This window comes from Hyla sarda, chromosome 1 (genome assembly GCF_029499605.1).
Source record: "Hyla sarda isolate aHylSar1 chromosome 1, aHylSar1.hap1, whole genome shotgun sequence".
NCBI lineage: Eukaryota > Metazoa > Chordata > Amphibia > Anura > Hylidae > Hyla > Hyla sarda.
This window is the reverse complement of record NC_079189.1, coordinates 109,872,324-109,899,871: the sequence shown is the minus strand read 5'-3', so window position 1 is coordinate 109,899,871 and position 27,548 is coordinate 109,872,324. Positions and strand designations below refer to the sequence as shown.

General features: G+C 43.3%; 1 protein-coding gene across 5 annotated transcripts in view; it reads right to left on the bottom strand.

Annotated features, from left to right (window-relative positions):
• The window catches only part of IRF2 (interferon regulatory factor 2), a 195,274-nt gene that overhangs the window by 49,875 nt on the left and 117,851 nt on the right, over window positions 1-27,548 (bottom strand). Inside the window, exon 1 of one of the 5 annotated variants that reach the window (XM_056560147.1) lies at window positions 7,555-7,591. The exons of the other annotated variants lie outside the window; for them this stretch is intronic. The gene's annotated coding sequence lies outside the window, so the exon portion shown is untranslated. Of the gene's footprint in view, window positions 1-7,554; window positions 7,592-27,548 lie in introns of those variants that run through there. 5 annotated transcript variants of the gene reach the window in all.

Below are 27,548 nucleotides of genomic sequence, written 5' to 3'. Positions count from 1 at the left end.
CTCACCCCTGCTAGATATGGCTGTTCGGGGCCGTCAGAGACGGCCCCAAACAGCCTGTAATTTCGGGTAACCCGGTCACTGGAGACCCGATTGACCCGGAATCCCCCGCAGATCGCTGGGCTGAATTGTCCAGCCATCTGCGGCCATCGTCGACATGGGGGGTCATCATGACCCCCCTGGGCGATATGCCGTGATGCCTGCTGAACGATTTCAGCAGGCATCCGGCTCCGGTCCCCAACCGGCTAGCGGTGGGGACCGGATTTCCCACGGGCGTATGGATACGCCATGTGTCCTTAAGGACTCGGAATGCAGGGCGTATCCATACGCCCTGTGTCCTGAAGAGGTTAATAACCACCCTCTGTTTCCTATCACTGAGCCAGTTATTTACCCACTTAAACATTCTCCCCCAGCCCCATCCTTCTCATTTTATGCACCAACCTTTTATGTAGCACTGTATCAAATGCTTTGGAAAAACCCAGATATACGACATCCAGCGATTGCCCCTGGTCCAATCTGGAGCTCACCTCCTCATGAAAGCTGATCATAGTTACATAGTTACATAGTTAGTACGGTCGAAAAAAGACATATGTCCATCAAGTTCAACCAGGGAATTAAGGGGTAGGGGTGTGGCGCGATATTGGGGAAGGGATGGGATTTTATATTTCTTCATAAGCATTAATGTTATATTGTTCCATGAATGTATCTAATCCTGTTTTAAAGCTGTTAATTGTTCCTGCTGTGACCAGTTCCTGAGGTAGACCGTTCCATAAATTCACAGTCCTCACGGTAAAGAAGGCGTGTCGCCCCTTGAGACTAAACTTTTTCTTCTCCAGACAGAGGGAGTGCCCCCTCGTCCTTTGGGGGGGTTTAACCTGGAACAGTTTTTCTCCATATTTTTTGTATGGGCCATTAATATACTTATATACGTTTATCATATCCCCCCTTAAACGTCTCTTCTCAAGACTAAACAATTGTAAGTCTGGTTAGTTGGACAGAACTGATCCCTCATAAACCCATGCGGATATGGAATCATACATTTATTTTTATCAAGATACTCCAAAATATAATCTCTTAGAAAACCCTCAAACAATTTACATACAAAAGAGGTTAAACTAATAGGTCTATAATTCCCAGGGGCCCCTTTTGACTCCTTTTTAAATATTGGCACCACATTTGCCATGCGCCAGTCCCTGTTACTATAGAGTCCCTGAATATTAAAAATAGGGATATGTCTATTATATTATTTAATTTATTTAGAACACGGGGGTGAATGCCATCTGGACCTGGTGATTTGTCTATTTAGATTTTTTTGTAGGCGGCACTGTACTTCTTCCTGGATTAGACTGTGACATGTGACCTGTACTGGGGAGTTTACTTTATCTCGCTGTATTTCACTTGGCATTTCATTTTCCTCTGTGAATACAGTGGATGAAAATGTGTTTAATATATTTGCTTTTTCCTTATCCCCGTTTATAATTTCTTCCTCATCATTTTTTAAAGGGCCCATTTGTTATTTATATAGTTAAAGAACATTTTGGGGTTAGTTTTACTCTCTAGGGCAATGAGTCTGTCTGTCTCTATTTTTGCGGCTTTTATCAGTTTTTTACATAGTTTACATTTTTCTCTATAGCTTTTTAATGCTTCTTCATTGCCGTCCTGTTTTAGTAGTTTAAATGCTTTATTTTTGTCATTTATTGCCCCCTTAACGTTTTTATTCATCCATATTGGTTTTCTTTTATTTCTGACCCTTTTATTCCCATAAGGTATATACATCTTAGAGTGAGAGTTTAAGATATTTTTTATGTCTCCCATTTAGTGTCGGTATTCTTGTTTTTGAGGACATTATCCCATTTTATATTGTTAATGGCTTCTCTGAGTTGATCGAACTTTGCCTTCCTAAAGTTTATTGTTTTTGTGGCCCCTCACAAGATTCCCTTATTGAAGAACAAGTTATAATGTATTATATTATAATCACTATTTCCTAGGTGACCTTCTACTTGCACATTAGTTACTCTGTCAGGTCTGTTGGTTAACATTAACCACCGCCTCTGGTCGGGCCCTGCACCATTTGGGACAGATAATTGTCGTTAGTTATAGTCAGAAACCTGTTTCCTTTATGAGATTCACAGGTCTCAGTTTCCCAGTTTATATCAGGATAGTCAAAGTCCCCATTATTATCACATCATTTTGATTTGCTGGCTTGTTTTTTTGCCTCAGTAATTGATCTTCTGCCTCTTCCGTTATATTTGGTGGCTTATAGCAAACCCCTATCAGAATTTTTTTTTTTATCTCCATATATTTCTACCCATAATGACTCCACATTATCGATTCCCTCCCATATATCCTCCCACATTGCGGCCTTAAGGCTGGACTTCACATAAAGACAAACTCCTCCCCCTTTCCATTTTGTCCGATCCTTCCTGAATAGACTATAACCCTGTATGTTCACCGCCCAGTCACAGCTATCGTCCAACCAAGTCTCTGTTATACCCACTATGTATTAATCATCCTCAGACATTATCAACTCCAGTTAGTCAGTTTTATTGGACAGACTTCTGGCATTAGTCGACATGCAATTCAATGGTGTGTTGTTTTTTTTTTCTATGAAGCCTATGGCTATTAACTATTCTAACCCCTCCCTCCGCTCCACCTCCAGGTACATTAATAAGTCCCCCCTTTCTATCTACACTATCTTCCCCCTCTATGTTGTATGTTCCCTCCCCCCCAGTCCCTAGTTTAAACACTCCTCCACCCTTCTAACCATCTTCTCCCGAAGCACAGCTGCGCCCTCCCCATTGAGGTGCAGCCCGCCCCTGGTAGAGTCGGAGTCCGACAGAGAAGTCGGCCCAGTTCTCCATGAACCCAAACCCCTCCTTCCTACACCAGCTTCTGAGCCACTTGTTTACCTCCCTAATCTCCTGCTGCCTCTCTAGTGTGGCTTTTGGTACAGGTAATAAATCAGAAAATATTACCTTGGAGGTCCTTGCCTTAAGCTTGCGGCCTAAGTCCCTGAAATCATTTTTAAGGACACTCCACCTACTTCTTACTTTGTCATTGGTGCCAATATGTACCATGACTGCTGGGTCCTCTCCAGCCCCACCCAGCAACCTGTCAACCCGATCCGCGATGTGCCGAACTCGAGCGCCAGGAAGATCACACACTGTTCGTCGATCCTGGTCTTTGAGACAGATCGCCCTGTCGGTCCGCCTAATAATTGAGTCCCCCACTACCAGTACCTGTCTGGCCTGCCCTGAATTCCTCCCTCCCTCTTTACTGGACCTGTTTTAATATTATGCCTGGCAGAGGAAATAGGTGGTTTTTGGTCATTAAACGGGTTGCTCCATCTGCAAGCAGTGTGCCAGATTCATAGATAAAGCACACACCCTACTGATGAATCTGGGATAAGCTAAAAGCTAAGGCACTGTGTCCCAAGTGAAAAAGCCCCACTCATTTTTCCGGCACTTCCTGTATCAGAAAAAAATATTACAGGGGCTTTTTAAGTAGAACAATATACAGTATATTGTATCATAACAATTATTAATATATAGGGGGGAATTTATCATTGGTTTTACCCCGGTTTTGTGGTGTACATTTGTCTCACAGTTGGTCTCAGATGCTGTTTTGAGACTTTTTATTGCGACTTTTGCTTTAGAAGGTTTTTCTAAATAAACATACCAAGTCATGATTTCAGTTGAAATCATGCAGTGGTCAGGTATTCATGAAATGTGACTTTTCAGTTGGTCGCATATTTTGTCGCAACTGCGCTCGGTTAGGTGCAAATCTACACCAGCCCTGACTTGGCTTAGAAAACTGACTGTTGAAAGCATTATTAATAAGTCACACATTTTGTCGCACGGGATAAAATGTTGCACAAAAAGTCGCAGAGGAATCACCATACAAAGTGGAGTACTGAAGTAAGAAATGTGATCAGCACCAGATTTATCACATGCACTGCACCGTGTAGTACATTTGGTGCAGGTACACAGTTTCCTCCACATGAATTAATGGGGTAAAAAGACGTTCACCTATACCACTCTTGATGAATAACCCCCATAGTGTGCATGTTTTAATTAACATGCTAAAATGTATCCACAATATTAAATATTTAAAACCATTGTATCTAACTGGTCAAACAACAAGCAATTGCACAAAACATCCTAATTGTTAAATATTAGTAGTTTATTACTGGGAAATGAACTCCAGAAGCAGATTGTCAGGAAATTGAGAAAGTCTGCAGGGTCATTTCCCTCCCATTCTTTTGGATTTTGAGATATTAGTCACCAGGAAAGGAGATTCCAAAGAGGAGCCACAAATGCTTGACCAACTCTGTCATATCTCTCTCTCCCTAATTATATATATATATATATATATATATATATATATATATATATAGTAAATTTGAGTAGCCATATAAGTCCAGTGATGCAGATGCAAATCATAAAATGTTGCAGTATCTTGTAATACCTTTTTTATTGGACTAACAGCATTTTGTAGAGACAAGCTTTCGGGATTCCTCCCTTTATCAGGTCCAAAGCAAATCTCTATCTCTAGCTTATATGAAGGATAGCCTTATGCCTACCTCTATATTTTATGAAAGATAGCCTTATAACTATATCTATCTTATATGAAGGATAGCCTTTCATATAATATAGATTTGCTTTGGACTTGATAAAGGGAGGAATCCCGAAAGCTTGTCTCTACAAAATGCTGTTAGTCCAATAAAAAAGGTATTACAAGATACTGCAACATTTTATGATTTGCATCTATATATATATATATATATATATATATATATAACTCATATATACATTCTTTTTAACAAGCTTTTTGTTAAACTTATTTAAAACTTACAAAATAACAAAATGCACAATATCACTCACAAATACCTATTGATAAAGTAATATGAATAACACTAAACTATACTAATAATAGGTTATCAGTATAAAGTCCGTGTCTAAAGCTTCTGTTGCCAAGTAGGCACAATATTATGATGGACGAAATTCTGTGACATAATTACAGTGCTTCTGTTTATAAGTGTTAGACAAAGGAAAAATAGAAATAAAGAATGTGTCGGCAGATAAGAGCCATTTGGCCCATCTAGTCTGCCCAATATTCTGAATATGAATCGTACTTGTCCCTACATTATATAGCCTTATACCTATATCTACCTTATATAAAGGATAGCCTTATACCTATATCTACCTTATATAAAGGATAGCGTTATACCTATCTCTATCGTATATGAAGGATAGCCTTATACCTATCTCTCTCTTATATGAAGGATAGCCTTATGCCTATCTCTATCTTATATGAAGGATAGCCTTATGCCTATCTCTATCTTATATGAAGAATAGCCTTATACCTATCTCTATCTTATATGAAGAATAGCCTTATACCTATCTCTATCTTATATGAAGAATAGCCTTATACCTATCTCTATCTTATACCTATCTCTATCTTATATGAAGGATAGCCTTATACCTATCTCTATCTTATATGAAGGATAGCCTTATGCCTATCTCTATCTTATATGAAGGATAGCCTTATGCCTATCTCTAGCTTATATAAAGGATAGCCTTATGCCTATCTCTAGCTTATATGAAGGATAGCCTTATGCCTATCTCTAGCTTATATGAAGGAAAGCCATATGCCTATCTCTATCTTATATGAAGGATAGCCTTATGCCTATCTCTATATTTTATGAAAGATAGCCTTATACCTATATCTATCTTATATGAAGGATAGCCTTTCATATAATATAGAGATAGGCATAAGGCTATCTCTATCTTATATGAAGGATAGCCTTATGCCTATCTCTGTCTTATACGAAGGATAGCCTTATGCTTATCCCATGCATGCTTAAACTCCTTCACTGTATTTGCAGCTACCTCTTCTGCAGGAAGGCTATTCCATGCATCCACTGCTCTCTCATTAAAGTAATACTTCCTCATATTACTGCATAAATCTTTGCCCCTCACATTTTAAACTATGTCCTCTTCTGGTAGGTTTTCTTCTTTTAAATATTCTCTCCTCCTTTATACTGTTGATTCCCTTTATGTTTTCAAAAGTTTCTAGCATATCCCCTCTGTCTCTTCTTTCTTCCAAGCTATACATGTTAAGGTCCTTTAAAGGGGTATTCCAGGCAAAAACTTTTTTTCATATATCAACTGGCTCCGGAAAGTTAAACAGATTTGTAAATTACTTCTATTAAAAAATCTTAATCCTTCCAATAGTTATTAGCTTCTGAAGTTTTCTGTCTAACTGCTCAATGATGATGTCACATCACGGGAGCTGTGCATGATGGGAAAATATCCCCATAGGAGCTGGACAGCTCCCGGGACATGAGTCATCAGAAAGCAGTTAGACAGAAAACAGCAAAACTCAACTTCAGAAGCTAATAACTATTGAAAGGATTAAGATTTTTTAATAGAAGTAATTTACAAATCTGTTTAACTTTCCGGAGCCAGTTGATATATAAAAAAAAAAAAGTTTTTGCCTGGAATACCCCTTTAACCTTTCCTGATAAATTTTATCCTTCAAACCATGTACTAGTTTTTCTCTGAACACTCTCCAAAAGCTTTTCTCTGAACTGTCTCCAAAATATCTATATCCTGGAGATACGGCCTCTAGTACTGCACACAATACTCCAAGTGAGGCCTCACCAATGTTCTCTACAGCTGCATGAGCACTTCCCTCTTTCTACTGCTAATACCTCTTCCTATACACCCAAGCATTTTGCTGGCATTTCCTGCTGCTCTATTACATTGTCTGCCTACCTTTACTTCTTCTGAATTATTTCAATTCCTTTCCTCAGATACTGAGTTTAGGACTGTATCACATATTCTATACTCTGCCCGAGGGTTTTATGCCCCAGGTGCATTATCTTGCACTTATCCACATTAAATTTCAGTTGCCAGAGTTCTGACAATTCCTCTAGTCTACCCAAATCCTTTTCCATTTGGCGTATCCTTTCGTTACAAATCTTTGTGTCATCAAAGGGGGTTAATGAAAAAAAGACTGAGCCCGATACAAAACTTAAATAAAGGACCCTACAACCACCTAAATGACATCCAAGTGGGTTTAAAACTTTGGAATATAAATTTTGCTAATCCTAGCTTTTGCTGTGGGATGTCAGCTGTTTTGTTTTTTGTTTAACCCCTTAAGGACGCAGCCCTTTTTCACCTTAAGGACTGAGCCCTTTTTGGCAATTATGACCACTGTCACTTTATGAATTAATAACGCGAAAACGCTTTTACCGAATATTCTGATTCTGAGATAGTTTTTTCGTGACATATTCTACTTTATTTTGGTGCAAAATTTTCGGCGTTAATTGCATCCTTTTTTGGTGAAAAATCCCAAAATTTTGAAAATTTAGCATTTTTCTAACTTTGAAGCTCTCTAATTGTAAGGAAAATGGATATTCCAAATCCTTAAGGACTCGGAATGCAGGGCGTATCCATACGCCCTGTGTCCTGAAGAGGTTAAAAAATAAATTTAAAAAAAATACTTTTTTTTTGTATTTTACAGCCCTAGCAGGCAATGGAATCAGAATACCTCTTTACTCAGCCATAGAGGCAATGATAAATTAGTTGTAGGTCTGCATAAATATGGGAGCAATAATTCTGCTCCTTCCACAGATGTTGCAGAGATTTGTTGATTTGAATTGTTTTGGGTACTTTTGGGCAGCTTTAGGAACACAGAGGAAAATTTATCAAAACCTGTCCAGAGGAAAAGTGGCTGAGTTGCCCATTGCACCCAATCAGATTGCTTCTTTCATCTTTGAAAAGGCCTTTGAAAAATGAAAGAAGTGATCTGATTGGTTGTTATGAGCAACTGGTCAACCTTTTCTCTGCACAGGTTTTGATAAATCTCTCCTATAGAGGGGAATTTATCATTTGTCTATTTTGTACAGTCATTCTTATGTACCAAGTGGTACGCTACACAAGTTAAAACTCAAATAGTTTCCAACTATCCTGAACTTTTGCTGGGGATTCAGCAGTGATAAAGCAGCATCCCTTCATACATGGTTTTTGTGTCCATCACTTCCACTATTCTTGCATGAAAGTATATTCTGTTGTATCATATCTCATAATTCTGTGTGGTGCTGTTTTAAATGTTATTCCTCCTAGAAATGTATAAAAAAGTGAAAACTGTGTGTTACCATTAAAATTGTCAACGGTGCAGGTTCCTTCACAGTCTGACACTATTAGTACTGAATGGCCAGTGTCAAACAGTGTATGGACACAACTGTATCTAAAAACACCCAGTTGTCAATTTAGTCATATACTTCTATGAGTGATAAAAGTCAAATAACACAGAGTTCTAAAGACACAATTTTCCAGACAAGTTTTCACTAAAATTGATGTGAGACAGCTGATACAGTGGGGCACAAAAGTATTTAGTCAGCCACCAATTGTGCAAGTTCTCCCACTTAAAAAGATGAGAGGCCTGTAATTTTCATCATAGGTATACCTCAACTATGAGAGACATAATGAGAAAAAAAATCCATAAAATCACATTGTCTGACTTTTAAAGAATTTATTTGTAAATTATGGTGGAAAATAAGTATTTGGTCACCTACAAACAAGCAAGATTTCTGGCTCTCACAGACCTGTAACTTCTTCTTTAAGAGTCTCCTCTGTCCTCCACTCCTTACCTGTATTAATGGCATCTGTTTGAGCTTATCAGTATGAAAGACACCTGTCCACAACCTCAAACAGTCACACTCCAAACTCCACTATGGCCAAGACCAAAGAGCTATCGAAGGACACCAGAAACAAGACCAGGCTAGGAAGACTGAATCTGCAATAGGCAAGCAGCTTGGTGTAAATAAATCAACTGTAGGAGCAATAATGGAAGACATACAAGACCACTGATAATCTCCCTCCATCTGGGGCTCCACGCAAGATCTCACTCCATGGTGTCAAAATGATCACAAGAACGGTGAGCAAAAATCCTAGGGGGACCTAGTGAATGACCTGCAGAGAGCTGGGACCAAAGTAACAAGGGCTACCATCAGTAACACACTACGCAGCCAGCGACTCAAATCATGCAGTGCCAGATATGTCCCCCTGTATAAGCCAGTACATGTCCGGGCCCATCTGAAGTTTTCTAGAGAGCATTTGGATGATCCAGAAGAGTATTGGGAGAATGTCATATGGTCAGATGAAACCAAAGTAGAACTTTTTGGTAAAAACTCAACTTGTCATGTTTGGAGGAGAAAGAATGCTGAGTTGCATCCAAAGAACACCATACCTACTGTGAAGCATGGGGGTGGAAACATCATGCTTAGGGGCTGTTTTTCTGCCAAGGGACCAGGACAACTGATCTGTGTAATGGAAAGAATGAGAAGTGCCATGTATCATAAGATTTTGAGTGAAAACCTCTTTCCATCAGCAAGGGCATTGAAGATGAAACGTGGCTGGGTCTTTCATCATCACAATGATCCCAAACACACTGCTCGGACAATGAAGAAGTGGCTTTGTAAGAAGTATTTCAAGGTCCTGGAGTGGCCTAGCCAGTCTCCTGATCTCAACCCCATAGAAAAACTTTGGTGAGAGTTGAAAGTCCGTGTTGCCCAGCGACAGCCCAAAACATCACTGCTCTAGAGGAGATCTGCATGGAGGAATGGGCAAAAATACCTGCAACAGTGTGAAAACCTTGTGAAGACTTACAGAAAAGGTTTGACCTCTGTCATTGCCCACAAAGGGTATATAACAAAGTATTGAGATTAACTTTTGTTATTGACCAAATACTTATTTTCCACCATAATTTGCAAATACATTTTTTTCAAATCAGACAATGTGATTTTATAGATTTTTCTCATTATGTCTCTCATAGTTGAGGTATACCAGGCGTCTCAAACTGGTGGCCCTCCAGATGTTGCAAAACTTCAACTCTCAGCATTCCCGACAGCAGCTAGCTGCAGCAAATGGCTGTCTGGGCATGTCCAGACATGCTGGGAGTTGATGTTTTGCAACATCTGGAGAGCCACCAGTTTGAGACCCCTGAGGTATACCTATGATGAAAATGACAGGCCTCTCTAATCTTTTTGTGGGAGAACTTGCACAATTGGTGGCTGACTAAATACTTTTGTGCCCCACTGTAGATCCTCTTTAGGGCAGGGTCACACGTAGCGTATATATACCCTACATGCTGGAAAGCCCTGTGTGTCTGCTTATAGCACATTACGCTGCATATTTACCACTGCTTGGTGGATTTCTTGCAGCGTGAAATACACAGCGTATAAGCTACATGTGACCCTACCCTTAACCTGTTGGGGACATAGGACGTTTGAGAACGTCCTCGGTCTAGAGTAGTTAAGGACCGAGGACGTTCTCAAACGTCCTAGCAAAAACAGATCACTGCCGTGGCGCCTGGCAGTGATCTGAGGGGAATGCCTGCTGTAATCATTCAGCAGGCATTCCCTGACATCGCCAAGGGGGGTCCTGAGACCCCCCCATGTCGGCGATCACCACAAATCGAAGGTGAAATCGCACCTGCGATTTGCGGCTATTCCGGGCTAAATCGGGTCTATTGTGACCCGACCAGCCCTGGAAAATGGCGATGATCGGAGTTGTCATAGACAACCCCAATCATCCTAACTGATAGGAGCAAGGTGGCACCCTGCCACCCCGCTCCTATCATCTGCGATAGGCCGTTCTCTTGTGAATGGCCTATCACAGGCCTCAGGCCGGGGTCAGGGTTAACTTCCCCTGGTCTCCCCGCCCCTAGGCGTGCGGGGAGACCAGGGGAAGAAAGAAGATGGTGGCGGGGACCGGAGGGACCGCGGTACCTGGATCTCTGGAGGAGCAGCGGCGGCGGGGACCAGAGGAGCGGAGGACCAGGAGCGGCTGCGGATCGTTGGAGGTTAAGTGGACGTCGGCGGCGTTGTTAGTAGCAACAGTGAAGATCCAGTGATCTTCACTGTTGCTGCTATTAGTTTGAAAACTACAACTCCCAGCATGCCTAGGCAGCCTTTGGCTGTCTGGGCAGGCTGGGAGTTGTAGTTTTGCAACATCTGGAGGGCCTCAGTTTGAAGACCACTGTATAATGGTCTTCAATCTGTGCTCTTCCAGATATTGCAAAACTACACATCTCAGCCTGCCCAGCCATGCTGGGAGTTGTAGTTCTCTAACATCTGGCCCTTCAGATGTTGCAGAACTACAACTCCCAGCATGCCTGGACAGTCTCAGCAGGCTGGGAGTTGTAGTTTTGCAACATCTGGAAGAGCACAGATTGGAGACCATTATCCCAGTGGTCTCAAAACTGCAGCCCTCCAGATGTTGCAAACCGAAACTCCAAGCATGCCCAGGCCTGCTGGGAGTTGTAGTTCGGCAACATCTGGCCTTTCAGATGTTGTCAAACTACAACTCCCGGCATGCCTGGGCAGTCTCAGCACGCTTGCAACATCTGGAGGGCTACAGTTTTGAGACCACTGTATAATGGTCTCCATTCTGTGCTCTTCCAGATGTTGCAAAACTACAACTCCCAACATGCCCTTCAGCTGTCTGGGCATGCTGGGAGTTTTAGTTTTGCAGCAACTGGAGAGACACTGGTTGGGAAACATTGTCTGTTTCCTAACTCAGTGTTTCCCAACCCGTGTGCCTCCAGCTGTTGCAAAACTATAACTCCCAGCATGCACTGATAGTCCATACATGCTAGGAGTTGTAGTTTTGCAGCAGCTGGAGTTCCAACTACAACTCCCAGCATGCTCTTGGGTAGTCTGATCATGCTGGGAGTTGTAGCTTTGCAACAGCTGGATGCACATTTTTTCAAAGAAAAAATTAGCTTCCAGCTGTTGCAAAACACCAACTCCCAGCATGATCAGACTACCAAAGGGCATGCTGGGAGTTGTAGTTGAAACTCCAGCTGTTGCAAAACTACAACTCCCAGCATGCATGGTCTATCAGTGCATGCTTGGAGTTATAGTTTTGCAACAGCTGGAGGCACACGGGTTGGGAAACACTGAGTTAGGAAACAGACAATGTTTCCCAACCAGTGTCTCTCCAGTTGTTGCGAAACTACAACTCCCAGCATGCCCAGACAGCTGAAGGGCATGTTGGGAGTTGTAGTTTTGCCCCTGCCCGTGTGACTGTACCCTAAAAACACTACACTACACTAACACAAAATAAAAAGTAAAAGACACTACATATACACATACCCCTACACAGCCCCCCCTCCCCAATAAAAATGAAAACCGTCTGGTACGGCAATGTTTCCAAAACAGAGCCTCCAGCTGTTGCAAAACAACAACTCCCAGTATTGTCGGACAGCCATTGACTGTCCAAGCATGCTGGGAGTTTTGCAACAGCTGGAGGCACCCTGTTTGGGAATCACTGACGTACAATACCCCTATGCAAATCACTAATTTAGGCCTTAAATGCACATGGCTCTCTCACTTTGGAGCCCTGTCGTATTTCAAGGCAACAGTTAAGGGCCACATATGGGGTATCGCCGTACTCGGGAGAAATTGCCTTACAAATTTTGGGGGGCTTTTTCTCCTTTAACCCCTTATGAAAAGGTGAAGTTTGGGGTCTACACCAGCATGTTAGTGTAAAAAAATACACTAACATGCTGGTGTTGCCCTATACTTTCACAAGCGGTAAAAGGGAAAAAAGCCCCACAAAATTTGTAACGCAATTTCTCCTGAGTACGGAGATACTCCATATGTGGGCACAAAGAGGGACATTTATCAATGTTTGCTTATGTATTCTTTTTTTTTAGTAATTTTTTCCTTACTTTTTTGCTTGTGTGACTTATTTATCAACTGGTTTCAGCCTGTTGATAATTTTCTTTCACGTAAGCAATTTTTCCTTTTTTACTTTGGTAGTAGCTTTTTCTGCTCCATGTTTGAGCTTGAGTAAATTTAGTAAATTTTTAACCCTGTTGCGACTTTTTTTTGCGCAGTTGCAACTGTCGCAGTTAAATACCTGACTACCCGTAGTCCATTTTAAAATTCTTACTACGTAGTTAATCTTTGGAAAACTTGCTTTTCTCGCTATCCAGTCAAAATGTCGCACGAAAAATCGCGTAGTCGCAGTTGCGACAATTTTGCGACAATTATAGTAAAGAAAACCTGACTAAACCCGTTGATAAATATCCATAAAAGTGCTCTGCGGGCGCACTACAAGGCTCAGAAGGGAGAGTGCACCATGTACATTTGAGGTGATTTGCACAGGGGTGGCTGATTGTTACAGCGGTTCTGACAAAAGCAAAAAAAAAAAAACACCCACAAGTGACCCCATTTTGGAAACTACACCCCTCACGGAATGTAATGAGGGGTGCAGTGAGAATTTACACCCCACAGGTGTCTGACAGAGCTTTGGAAAAATTATCTGTGAAAATGAAAAATTTAATTTTTCATTTGCACAACCCACTGTTCCAAAGATCTGTCAAACACCAGTGGGGTGTAAATGCTCACTGTACCCCTTGTAACGTTCCCCAAGGGGACTAGTTTCCAAAGTGGTATGCCATGTGTTTTTTTTTTTTTTGCTGTCCTGGCACCAGGGACTTCCTAATTGCGACATGCCCCCCAAGCAAAATTTTCTCTCCAAAAGCCAAATGTGACTACTTCTCTTCTGAGCATTGTAGTTCGCCCGTAGTGCACTTCAGCTCCATTTATGGGGTACTTCCATATTTAGAAGAGATGGGGTTAAAAATTTTGGGGGGTCTTTTCTGCTATTAACCCTTGCAAAAATGTGAAATTTGGGGGGAACCAACATTTTAGTGAAATATATATATTTTTTTACATATGCAAAAGTTGTAAAACACCTGTGGGGTATTAAGGCTTACTTTACCCCTTGTTACATTCCCCAAGGGGTCTAGTTTCCAAAATGGTATGCCATGTGTTTTTTTTTTTGCTGTCCTGGCACCATAGGGGCTTCCTAAATGCGACATGCCCCCCGAGCAAAATTTGCTCTCAAAAAGCCAAATATGACTCCTTCTCTTCTGAGCATTGTAGTTCGTCCGCAGTGCACTTCAGGTCCACTCATGGGGTACCTCCATACTCAAAAAAGATGGGGTTACAAATTTTGGAGGGGTCTTTTCTGCTATTAACCCTTGCAAAAATGTGAAATTTGGGGGAAAACCAAAATTTTAGTGAAAAAAAAAATAAAATGTTTTACATTATGCAAAAGTCGTGAAACCCCTGTGGGGTATTAAGGCTCACTTTATTGCTTGTTACGTTCCTCAAGGGGTCTAGTTCCCAAAATGGTATGCCATGTGTTTTTTTTTTTTTTTTTTGCTGTCCTGGCACCATAGGGGCTTCCTAAATGCGACATGCCCCCCAAAAACCATTTCAGAAAAACATACTCTCCAAAATCCCCTTGTCGCTCCTTCCCTTCTGAGCCCTCTACTGCGGCCGCAGAACACTTAACATAGACATATGAGGTATGTACTTACTCGAGAGAAATTGGGCTACAAATACAAGTACAAATTTTCTCCTTTTACCTCTTGTAAAAATTCAAAAATTGGGTCTATAAGAACATGCAAGTGTAAAAAATGAAGATTGTGAATTTCCTCCTTCACTTTGCTGCTACTCCTGTGAAACACCTAGGGTTAAAACACTGACAATGTCATTTTGAATACTTTGGGGGGCGCAGTTTTTATAATGGGGTCTTTTATGGGGTATTTCTAATATGAAGACCCTTCAAATCCACTTTAAAACTGAACTGGTCCCTGAAAAATAGTGAGTTTGAAAACATTTTTAAAAATTGGAAAATTACCACTATGTTAAAGTAGAATATGTCACGAAAAAACAATCTCGGAATCAGAATGATAAGTAAAAGCATTTCAGAGTTATTAATGTTTAAAGTGACAGTGGTCAGATGTGCAAAAAACGCTCTGGTCCTTAGGGTCATAATGGGCTCGGTCCCCAAGGGGTTAATGAGTATTTCTGGGCTTCATGTAAAGCAGGTCAACATTTGGTAGTTCACATTTTTCATTATTAATATAAATATTGACATTAATTGGTCATCACTTTTGAATCAGATACTCATCAATAGACAACAGCATTTTGTCATTATAGTTTATCAGAAAGAGACAGTTTTACAATGTTTCTGAGGCTAAAGGAATGGTGACAACTAATATGGCTGCTGTTGTCACTTTCTGTTGTCAGTTCTGCATTAGTGCCTGCTGGAACAACATAGAAAATGCCACTATCTCTGTACTTGGAGTCTTGTCCAGACATGCATCAAGGCCATTATTAACACTGAAAGGCATACCACTCTGCTGATTACTCTGGACGACCAACAGTGCCCAATGGACTGCACTGACTTACAGTACACTAGGGTCTGACCTACCGGTAGTTCCATTGTGGTGTATGCAATTTTGATGGCAAGGATAACATGCAGCTGCCTATTCCTATAGTCAAATGTGACAGAACTGTTAGAGGTTCCAAGCTTCATGGCAGTATGAACACAGCCTGAAACAAACATGTCGTAACCTTGGGGGATAAAGCCTTGTGGGATGTAGGGAAGTTAGAGTGTTGCTGTTTAGAACAATAAAGGGCGCTGTTAACCCTTGTCACTCGTGACGCCAGGGTGAGGGTAAAATACGGTAATCTTGATAGGCCTATTGCCACCCTTCCCAAGAGCAATAGGTGAATGTAAATTAAAGGATTGTCCACAACCACTGTTAACTGAAAACTTGCAGGAACATTTACTGAAGAACTTCTGTACATGCAGCAATAGTAACAGTACAGATAACAGAGTCTCTATAGATATAGCTGAGCAGCGAATGACAGTTGGTTGGGATCAGATAAGCTCAATTTAGCTTCTCAGAGATTTTGTAGCATAGATCCGCTGGATTTAAGGGTGCGTTTAGGTCCAGTGATCTTGCGGTGAGTAGCAAAGAATTGCTTAGTATAACCGCTTTGTTATAGGCCAAGGCCGCAAGGCTTTGGCCTAGTAAATTGTCTTGTAAGCTGCGGAGGTCCTACCTCTTCCAGAGTCAGCAACCCAAGAGAGGGATCAAGATGGCGCAGCTCCCTTATATGGGCAGGGGCTGGCCGTTTTGGATTGGTCCATAACAACTGTCACTCACCGTTACATTGCATTGTGGGTGAACACGTCATGAGAACCACCAAAGGTCCTTTAGCAAAACCATAGAGTCCTGACCCTAATCACATGACCAGCAGGTCCTGTTATGCTGAACAGGTAGGCATTTGAATATATACATATTTATACTTATATTTATATGAATTTCTATACAAATATGAACCAACTTAGGGGTGACGAGGGGATACCTAAAGAAGAGGGATCCCGACGTTCCAAGGGACTCTGACTATGGGGACCTCTACGAAGGTACAGTATGAAATACGATACCGGGACACCACAAACACAATTACCTCATGGGGGTTACAGTTTTAGTTCTAGTTTACTCAAATGGGCACTGTCACTTAGGAAAACTTTGGACATGTAAAAAGTTTTGATTGGTTGGGTTCTAAGTGTCAATGTTTGACTCGGCAGCTCCGTAGACTTTTATTGTCCATGTGAGATGTCAAAAAAAATTTAAGTGACAGTGACACTTTATGTCTTTTATTTAGTGTGAACGCTACATCTACTTGCACATAGATAGAGCAAGTCATGGATTACACTTTCTCGCTTTACCAGATCTACAGTTTGCAACTGCATATTCTATTCTCAGAGTAAAATGCAGACGCACCCATGACTCCACCAGTTAACGACTGTATTAGCCATGCTTAAAAATTACTACAGCCCAATAGTCATTAGCTTTACAAGTGGAGGTTGACCCCCCCCAGGGAGCCAATAAGGCATCTGCTGGGCCCCTGAAACCCTTAGGAGTGGCACGTGTTTTATTCAAATGTATTATGATTTATAAAATTGTTGTTGGTGTGGTGCTATGTAAACTGCACAAAACTGTACAAATTTTAAGCAAATAAACAGCTTACCTGAAGGTTGCCCATACACACCCAGTGTTTCTCAAGAGCGATGCTCAAGCCCATTCCCCCCCCAACAGGTCATGTTTTTTAGGTTATATATTTTTTTTTTTTACAGGTGATATAATTATGGTCAGTGAATCAGGCATCACCTGTGAAAGATTAAGGAATCCTGAAACATGACCTGTTGGGGGGTCTTGAGGACCGCGCTTGAGAGACATTGCTCTAGTTTTTACCAAAATTGCAGGATTCTTTTATGACATCATCATGACTGACATGTTTCATGACTATCATGTTTCCAAACAACAATACCCCAGACCATTACTGTCATGTGACAAACGTCTTGAACTCACTCTGCAGTTGCTCTGTGACTGCCGGTGTGAGGTGGTTTTTCGCGCCCCCGTAGATCCATGCGTCCGCTCCTCCCCCAGCTCTCCGAACATTTCCGAAGCTAGAACTGGAGGAGGGCAGAGCAAGGGGAGGGAGGAGGTTCACGCCCCCTCCCTCATCTCGGCTGGACGCAGATCTCTATGGCACGCCCCCTCCCTTAGGACATAGATCACTACGGCAGGTCCCCTCCCTCATCTCCCCGAGCTGAGGACGTAAATCTCCACGGCAGGTCCCCTCCCTCATCTCCCCGAGCTGAGGACGTAGAGCAGTGCTCCCAATGAGCTCTATGTGTAAAGGGGGACATACTGTACGGGCTAAAGGGGGACATACTGTACGGGCTAAAGGGGGACATACTGTACGGGCTAAAGGGGGACAGACTGTACGGGCTAAAGGGGGACAGACTGTACGGGCTAAAGGGGGACAGACTGTATGGGCTAAAGGGGGACATACTGTACGGGCTAAAGGGGGACATTTAGCCTGAACAGTATGTCCCCCTTTAGCCCGTGCAGTATGTCCCCCTTTAGCCCGTACAGTATGTCCCCCTTTAGCCCGTACAGTATGTCCCCCTTTAGCCCGTACAGTATGTCCCCCTTTACACATAGAGCTCATTGGGAGCACTGCTCCTGCACTGCTCTACGTCCTCAGCTCGGGGAGATGAGGGAGGGGACCTGCCGTGGAGATTTACGTCCTCAGGGAGGGGAGATGAGGGAGGGGACCTGCCGTGGAGATTTACGTCCTCAGGGAGGGGAGATGAGGGAGGGGACCTGCTGTGAAGATCTATGTCCTCAGGGAGGGGGCGTGCCGTAGAGATCTGCGTCCAGCCGAGCTCAGGGAGGGGAGATGAGGGAGGGGGCGTGAACCTCCTCCCTCCCCTTGCTCTGCCCTCCCCCAGTTATAGCTTCGGAAATGTTCGGAGAGCTGGGGGAGGAGCGGACGCATGGATCTACGGTGGCGCAAAAAAACACCTCACACCGGCAGCGTATCCGCAGCGTCAAATAGGCTGTGGATTTTTTGCGTGTGACCCTACCCTAAATTACACAAAATCTGCCCGGGCCGCCAGAGACAACTCCTTATCACATGAACCCCATGCACTGTTACAGACAGTGGCACATGTTGTGTAAACACACTAAATAGTCACAAATTATTGTGCTTATACGGTATGCGCCAAAATGTGCAAGTAGTGGCCAATTTAACTATGCAAGCAGTATATAGTAAAAGTGTAATGCACACAGAAGAATGTATTAAAGAATTGTTAATATACTTTATAGTAAGACAAAAAGGATATACAGCTTGCTTAGTACAACAGATAAAGTGCTTTTTTCACACAAATCGTGCTCTGAAAGACAATGAAGACTAACATTTTTATCTGTAGCAGAAATTTTTTTTAGGAAACAAATCATTATAGAATAAAGCAACATGCAATTTAAATGGAACAACCTAGGAGGGCACTGAGTACTAGGAGGAATAGTGACATTGTCCCAAAGGTATTGTTTACATGCAACATGAAAAACAGAGAGGTTAGTGCCCACATAAGAAACTCTGCAGAAGCCCGCTCACCTTGTGCTCCATGCACACAAACAGAACTAAAAGTCCAAGTAACAAGCAGATAGGCCCAAGTAAAAAGCTGTCTTCATAGGTATGCTTCTCCTTTAAGTCCTCGATCATACAGAAATATGAGGTGTAAGCATGCTAAGCAAGTTAAAAGGCAACCGAAACTGTCAGTTTTTCATGCAGAAATGTAAACATCTGTTCAACAGGAACATGTGGTACATTTGTTATATTCCACAAGAATAGTAGGGGTGGACTGACAACTCATGGGGCTCCTGGGCAATAAAGGATCATGGGGTGCCCCCTGCATGTCGGCACCAGGCAGCTCAGCATCATCAACCAATGAGGAGGCTGATGCTGGCAAAGATGTCTGTCTCCTCATTGGCTGATGCTGGCCGCAGAGAATCTCAAGATCTGACTTGTGAAGGTGAGGCCGGCTCTCATAGGGAGTTTAAAGCTTTATGTGGCCACAGCTCTAGACTTTTTGAAGCCTTAGGTAAAACTCGAACATGAGCCCCTCGTGGACACTCAAGTCATAATTAACCCCTTTAGGATGCGGTGATTTTTCATTTTTGCCTTTTGAAAACTGAAAGCCATAACACTTTAATTTTCCACCTGCAGTGCCATATGAGGGCTTGTTTTATGTGGGACCAATTGTACTTTACCATGAGATCACTCATTTTACCACAAAGTATATGGCAAAGTCAAAAATAATTATTTTGGTGCAACAATTGGAAGGCACAGAGGAGGGTAAGAGACCTTCGGCCGCCATCTTAGCTGATTGGGACCCTGTGATTGCACTGTGCAGTACCCGATCAGTCCCCATAACCATGCAACACCTGTATTTAAGCACCTTTACAATCCACAATCAACTTCTTATTTACAACATCTAAAGGGTCAATGCTTGGCATCGGTGATCACTCAAATGTCTGGCATTAACAGTGAGTCCTGGCTGCTGATAGCAGCCATTACTCAACGGCTTTGAAGTGAGCTCAGGCAGCTCCTTTTTTCACTTGTATTTTCCTGTCAATTCCACTAAAGTACTCCATAAAAGTACACATACTCTCATAGTAAAGCTGCATGTGGAGAATTTGCTATAGATGTTAGACACAGAGCATGACAAATATTAGGCGTCTTTTAATAGGAATTTGCTGCATTGTGCACACAGCGGAAATCCCGATTTCAGTGTCTGCAGAAACACTGAATCGGTTCAGTATTTTAGCAGATTCCGCTCGAAAAATGCATTGTCGTCTTTGCAGATGGTGCATCTCCATGCTGTTTTAGTGCCGACAAATCAAGCAAATGTGTGGACATTCCACATATATTCCACTGTGTGAACATGGCCTTTATAGTAAGATTCTCTTTGCTGCCTAAAACAACCAATAAAAGCTCAGCTTTCATTTTTTAGCTAAGGGCAACACAGAAAATGTTACTGTAAGGGCTATGCCTTTGGCTGTCTGGGCATACTGGGAGCTGTGAAACACTGTCCTATACAGTATAGTAGAAGAGACACAACCTCCATCCCAGCCCTGTTATCAGCAGTTATAACAGAGCTCCACAACGCTGATGTGAACATAGCCTAAAACATCAATTCAAGACCAAACACACAGAAGGCAGATTCTGAAACTGATACCTTAACCCTTTTCCTGTCACATATGCTCCAAATCTGAAAATAACTAGTTTCATTTTTACATAACTTTTTGAATGAATGGAAACTGATAAATAAAAAAAACGGAATACAGTATAAGTGTTGTTAAAAAGCACGTCTTCATATTTTTTATTAGGAACCATTGTACATTTGTGTTAACCACTTAGGGACCAAGGGTGTACAGGTACGTACCGACACCCTGGTACTTAAGGACCCAGGGCGTACCTGTACGCCCGAGGGAATTTAGGTCCCGGCTGCGCACCGGGCGGGGACCAGACTGGGATGACTGCTGATATCTATCAGCAGGCACCTCGTGCAAGCCCCTGGGGGGGCCCTGAGACCCCCCCATGTCGGCGATCGCTGCAAATCGCTGGTCAATTCAGACCGGAGATTTGCGGTGATTCCGGGTCAATGGGGTCTCTGGTGACCCGGTGACCCAGAAAAAAAGGGTGAGGTGGCACGGGTGCCACCTCACGATCACGTGAATGATCGGTCAGAACAACCGACCAATCACTGCCCTACTGAGCAGTGATCAGGGAAGCGATCGGGGCCGGCGGGGGTCTCCTACCTCTCTCTGGCCTAGCGAGGGTCCCCACAGGAGCGGCGGCAGGAGCAGTGGCGGCGGTCCCGGCGGCAGGACACAGCAGGAGGTGAGGCCTGTTCATTTCCTGCTGTTGCTTAGCAACAACTTTCAGCATGCACAGCCAAAGGGCATGCTGGGAGTTGTAGTTTTGCAACAGCTGGAGTTCCAACTACATCTCCCAGCATGCCCTTTGGTGGTATGTGCATGCTGAGGATTGTAGTTATGCAACAGCTGGAGGCATATTTTTTCTATGAAAAAGTGTGCATCCAGCTGGTGCATAAACTACAACTCCCAGAATGCACAGACTACCAAAGGGCATGCTGGGAGTTGTAGCAGTGTGCCTCCAGTTGTGGCAAAAGTATAAACTCTCAGCATGCCCTTCAACTGTGAATGCATGCTGAGTGTTGCAGTTTTGCAACATCTGGACACACATTGGTTGTGAAACAGAGTTTGTGTCCTAACTCAGTGTTTCACAACCAGTGTGCCTCGAGCTGTTGCATGATTACAACTCCCAGCATGTATGGTCTGTCAGTGTATGCTGGGAGTTGTAGTTTCGCAACAGCTGGATGTTTGCCCCCCCCCCCCCATGTGAATGTACAGGGTACATTCACAAGGGCGGGGGTTTACAGCGAGTTTTCTGCTGCAGCTCAAACTCCCAGCGAGAAACCCACTGTAAACCCCGCCAGTGTGAATGTACCCTAAAAACACTACACTACACAAAATAAAAAGTAAAAACACTACATATACCCTTACACAGTCCCCCCCCCCCACCCAATAAAAAAAAATATATATATATTGTACGGCACTGTTTCCAAAAGGGAGCCTCCAGCTGTTGAAAAACAATAACTCCCAGTATTGCCAGACAGCCACTGACTGTCAAGGCATGCTGGGAGTTTTGCAACAGCTGGAGACACGCTGTTTGGGAAAAACTGCTGTAGGGTATTTTGATGGCAGATGCAAATCCCCAAAATAAGCCTCAAATGCACATGGCGCTCTCTCGCTTTGGAGCCCTGTCGTATTTAAAGCCGTATTTCTTTTAGCCCTTATGAAAAGATAAAGTTGGGGTCTACACCAGCATATTAGTGTAAAAAAATTAATTTTTTTACACTAACATGCTGGTGTTGCCCCATACTTTAAATTTTCACAAGCGGTAAAAGGAAAAAAAAGACCCCCAAAATTTGTAGCGCAATTTCTCCTGAGAATGGATCTACCCCATATGTGGGTGTAAAGTGATCTGCGGACGCACAACATGGTTCAGAAATGAGAGCGCACCATGTACATTTGAGGTCTAAATTGGTGATTTGCACAGGGGTGGCTGCAGGTTACAGTGGTTCTGACATAAACGCAAAATAATAAGTACCCACTTGTGACCCCATTTTGGAAACTACCCCCCTCACGGAACGTAACAAGGGGTATAGTGAGCCTTAACACCCCACAGATATTTGACAATTTTTCGTTAAATTTGGATGTGAAAATGAAAATGTTTTCACTAAAATGCTGGTGTTACCCTACATTTTTCATTTTCACAAGGGAGAACGGGAAAAAAGCCCCCTAAAATTTGTAGAACATACACCATTTGTGGATGTAAAGTGCTCTGCGGGTGAACTACAATGCTCAGAAGAGAAGGAGCGCCATTGGGCTTTTGGAGAGAGAATATGAATATGAAATTGAAGGCCATGTGTGTTTACAAAGCCCCGTAGTGCCAGAACACGCAATGTACCGTATTTTTCGCCGTATAAGACACACTTTTTCTTCCCCAAAAAGTCGGTGCCTCTTATACGGCGAATACACCCCTATCGCGGCGGCTACAGGACATCACCGATCGCGGTGATGCCCTGTATTAACCCTTCAGACGCGGCGATCAAAGCGGACCGCCGCGTCTGAAGGGAAAGTGACACAAACCCGGCTGTGCAGCCGGGCTGTTCGGGACCGCGGCGGTCCCGAACAGCCCGACTGAATAGCCAGGTTAGTGCTTACAGAACACCGGGAGGGACCTTACCTGCCTCCTCGGTGTCTTCTCCGTTCAGGGATCCCCTGTATGGCCAGCGCTCTCCTTCCTCGTCATCACGTCGTCGCGTACGTGCGTCGGCGTGCGTAACGACGTGATGACGGCAACGGAGAGCGAGGATACCCGGCCGGCAGCAGAGACGTTCCGGAGCGACGGGGACACGGCGACAGCGATGGAGCGACATCCAGGGCAGCGGTGACAGGTCCGGAGCGGCGGGGACACGTGAGTATTACCTCCTATGCAGTGGTCTTCAATCTGCGGACCTCCAGATGTTGCAAAACTACAACTCCCAGCATTCCTGGACAGCCAACGACTGTCCGGGCATGCTGGGAGTTGTAGTTTTGCAACATCTGGAGGTCCGCAGATTGAAGACCACTATTGGGTTCAAAATCTTTAATTTTTTAGATTTTGCACCTAAAAATAGGGTGCATCTTATACGCCGGTGCATCCTATAGGGCGAAAAATACGGTAATAAGGGGTACAGTGTGCATTTACGCCCCACAGGTGTCTAAAAGATTTGCACAGCCCAGTGTTCCAAAGATCTGTCTAATGCCAGTGGGGTGTAAATGCTCACTGCACCCCTTATTAAATTCTGTAAGGGGTGTAGTTTCCAAAATGGGGTCACATGTGGGGGGTCCACTGTTCTGGCACCACGGGGGCTTTGTAAACACACATGGCCCCCCGACTTCCATTCTAACCAAATTCACTCTCCAAAAGCTCAATGGCCCTCCTCTTCTTAGCATTGTAGCTCCCCTGCAGAGCACTTTACAACCACATATGGGGTATTTACATACTCAGAAGAAATGGGGTTACACATTTTGGGAGGCTTTTTCTCCTATTACCCCTTGTGAAAATGAAAAATGTGGAGTAACACCAGCATTATAGTGAAAAAAAATCTAATTTTTCATTTTCACGTCCAACTTTAGCGGAAATTTGTCAGACAACTGTGGGGTGTTAAGGCTCACTGTACGCCTTGTTACGTTCCTTTAGGGGTGTAGTTTCCAAAATGGGGTGTTTTTTTGTTGTTGCTGCTTTAGCACCATAGGGGCTTCCTAAATGTGACATGCCCTCCAAAAACCATTTCAGCCAAATTTGCTTTCCAAAAGCCAAATGTGACTCCTTCTCTTCTGAGCATTGTAGTGCGCCCCGCAGTGCACGTGACATCCACACATGGGGTATTTCCATACTCAGATGAGATGGGGTTACAAATTTTGGGGGGCATTTTCCCCTATTACCTCTTGTAAGAATGTAAAATTTTGGGTGGGGGGGGGGGGAAACCAGCATGTTAGTGAAAAAAAAATAATTCATTTACACATCCGACTAACGAAAAGTCGTCAAACACCTGTGGGGTGTTAACCCCTTAACGACGCAGGACGAATATTTATGATCCCGCATCATATCGCGTCGGTCACGGCGCTCATCAACGGCTGGGACCCGCGGCTAATACCACACATCGCCGATCGCGGCGTCCCGAACAGCTGACCGGACACCGGGAGGGCCCTTACCTGCCTCCTCGGTGTCCGATCGGCGAATGACTGCTCCGTGCCTGAGATCCAGGCAGGAGCAGTCAAGCGCCGATAACACTGATCACAGGCGTGTTAATAAACGCCTGTGATCTGTGTAAAAGATCAGTGTGTGCAGTGTTATAGGTCCCTATGGGACCTATAACACTGCAAAAAAAATTTTTTTTAAAAGTGTTAATAAAGGTCATTTAACCCCTTCCCTAATAAAAGTTTGAATCACCCCCCTTTTCCCATAAAAAAAATAAAACAGTGTAAAAAAATAAAATAATAAACATATGTGGTATCGCCGCATGCGTAAATGTCCGAACTATAAAAATATATCATTAATTAAACCGCACGGTCAATGGCGTAAGCGCAAAAAAATTCCAAAGTCCAAAAAAGCGTATTTTGGTCACTTTTTATACCATTAAAAAATGAATAAAAAGTGATCAAAAAGTCCGATCAAAACAAAAATCATACCGATAAAAACTTCAGATCACGGCGCAAAAAATGAGTCCTCATACCGCCCTGTACGTGGAAAAATAAAAAAGTTATAGGGGTCAGAAGATGACATTTTAAACGTATAAATTTGCATGTAGTTATGATTTTTTCCTGAAGTGCGACAAAATCAAACCTATATAAGTAGGGTATCATTTTAACCGTATGGACCTACAGAATAATGATAAGGTGTAATTTTTACCGAAATATACACTGTGTAGAAACGGAAGCCCCCAAAAGTTACAAAATGGCGTTTTTTCTTCGATTTTGTCGCACAATTATTTTTTTTTCCGTTTCGCCGAGCATTTTTGGGTAAAATGACTAATGTCACTGCAAAGTAGAATTGGCTACACAAAAAATAAGCCATAATATGGATTTTTAGGTGGAAAATTGAAAGGGTTATGATTTTTAAAAGGCAAGGAGGAAAAAAACAAAAGTGCAAAAACGGAAAAACCCTGAGTCCTTAAGGGGTTAAGGACCAGGGGTTTTTCCGTTTTTGCACTTTCGTTTTTTTCCTCCTTACTTTAGACTTTGGAATTTTTTTGCGCATAGGCCATTGGCCGTGCGGTTTAATTAACAATATATTTTTATAATTCGGACATTTCTGCACGCGGCGATACCACATATGTTTATTTTTTTTAAATGGGAAAAGGGGGGCGATTCAAACTTTTATTAGGGAAGGTGTTAAATGATCTTTATTCACTTTTCTTTTGCAATGTTATAGCTCCCATAGGGGGCTATAACACTGAACAAACTGATCTTTTACATTGTTCAATGGTTTCTCATAGGAAACCATTGATCAGTGATTCTGCCGCTTGACTGCTCATGCCTGGATCTCAGGCACTGAGCAGTCATTCGGCGGTCGAACACCAGGAGGCAAGGTAAGGGACCCTCCTGCTGTGTCTCAGCTGTTCGGGATGCCGCGGGTTGATAGCGCTCAGCATCTCGATCAGTGCCGCGCGCTATTAGCCACGGGTCCCGGCCGTTGTTAGAGGCCCGTGGCCCTGCATTATAGAACGGGAGCGGACTCAGGACATACCGGTACGTCCTTGGTCCTTAAGAGTTGTTGTTTTTTTTTTTGCTGTTCTGGCACCAAAATTTGACATGCCCCCCTAAAACCCTTTTCAGAAAAATTCACTCTCCAAAATCAAATTGTCTCTCCTTCCCTTCTGAGCCCTCTACTGCACCCGCCGAACACCTTAGGGTGCAGTTTTTATAATAGGGTCATTTATGAGGTATTTCTTATATGAAGGCCCTTCAAATCCACTTCAAAACTGAACTGGCCCCTGAAAAATTCCGATTTTGAAAATGTTGTGAAAAATTGCTGCTGAAGCCCTCTTCCAAAAGTAAAAAACTTTATGATGAAAATATAAAGTAGACATTTTGTTTACGTGAATCAATATATCATTTATTTGTTATGTCTATTTTCCTTATAAGCAGAGTTTCAAAGTTTAAAAAAATGCTACATTTTTACATTTTTCATAAAATTTTGGAATTTTTCACCAAGAAATGATGCAAGTATCGACAAAAAAATTACCATTGACATAAAGTAGAATATGTCACGAAAGAACAATCTCGGAATCAGAATGAAAAGTTATAGCATCCCAGAGATATTAATGCTTAAAGTGACAGTGGTCAGATGTGCAAAAAATGCTCTGGTCCTTAAAGGGGTACTCCAGTGCTTAGACATCTTATCTCCGCTGCTGGGGACCCCCCTGATCTTGCATGCGGCACCCCGTTTGTAATCAGTCACCGGAGCGTTTTCGCTCCGGGTCTGATTACCGGTGACCACAGGGCCGACGGCGTGTGACGTCATGCTCCGCCCCTCAATGCAAGCCTACGGGAGGGGAGTGATAGCTGTCACACCCCCTCCCATAGACTTGCATTGAGGGGCGGAGCGTGAGGTCACACGGGGGCGGAGGCTTGACGTCACACGCCGCCGGCCCCGTGATCGACAGTAATCAGACTCGGAGCGAACACACTCCGGGGACTGATTACAAAGTGGGTGCCGCGTGCAAGATCACGGGGGTCCCCAGCGGCGGGACTCCCGCGATCAGGCATCTTATCCCCTATCCTTTGGATAGGGGATAAGATGTCTAAGCACCGGAGAACCCCTTTAAAGGAGAACTCCAGAACATAAAAATTGTCCCCCATAGTGCCGGCAGTAAAAAAATAAAGATGTATATACCTTCCTCCGCTCCCCCAGGGCCTTCGGTAACCGGCTCCGGTCTACTCCGCCGCGATCCACTTTATGGTTGCCGGTGGTCGGATGAGTCATACTGCGCTAAGCCAATCACCGGCCGCAGTGAAGTCCCGACTCGGCTGACGATAGGCTGAGCGGCAGTGTGACGTTTTCGGCACTGGCCACAGGTGCCGATGTAGTGAAGAATTTTGTGTCCTGAAGCGTTTTCACACTGCCGTTCGGCCTATCGCCGGCCGAGACTGACTTCGCTGCGGCTGGTGATTGGCTG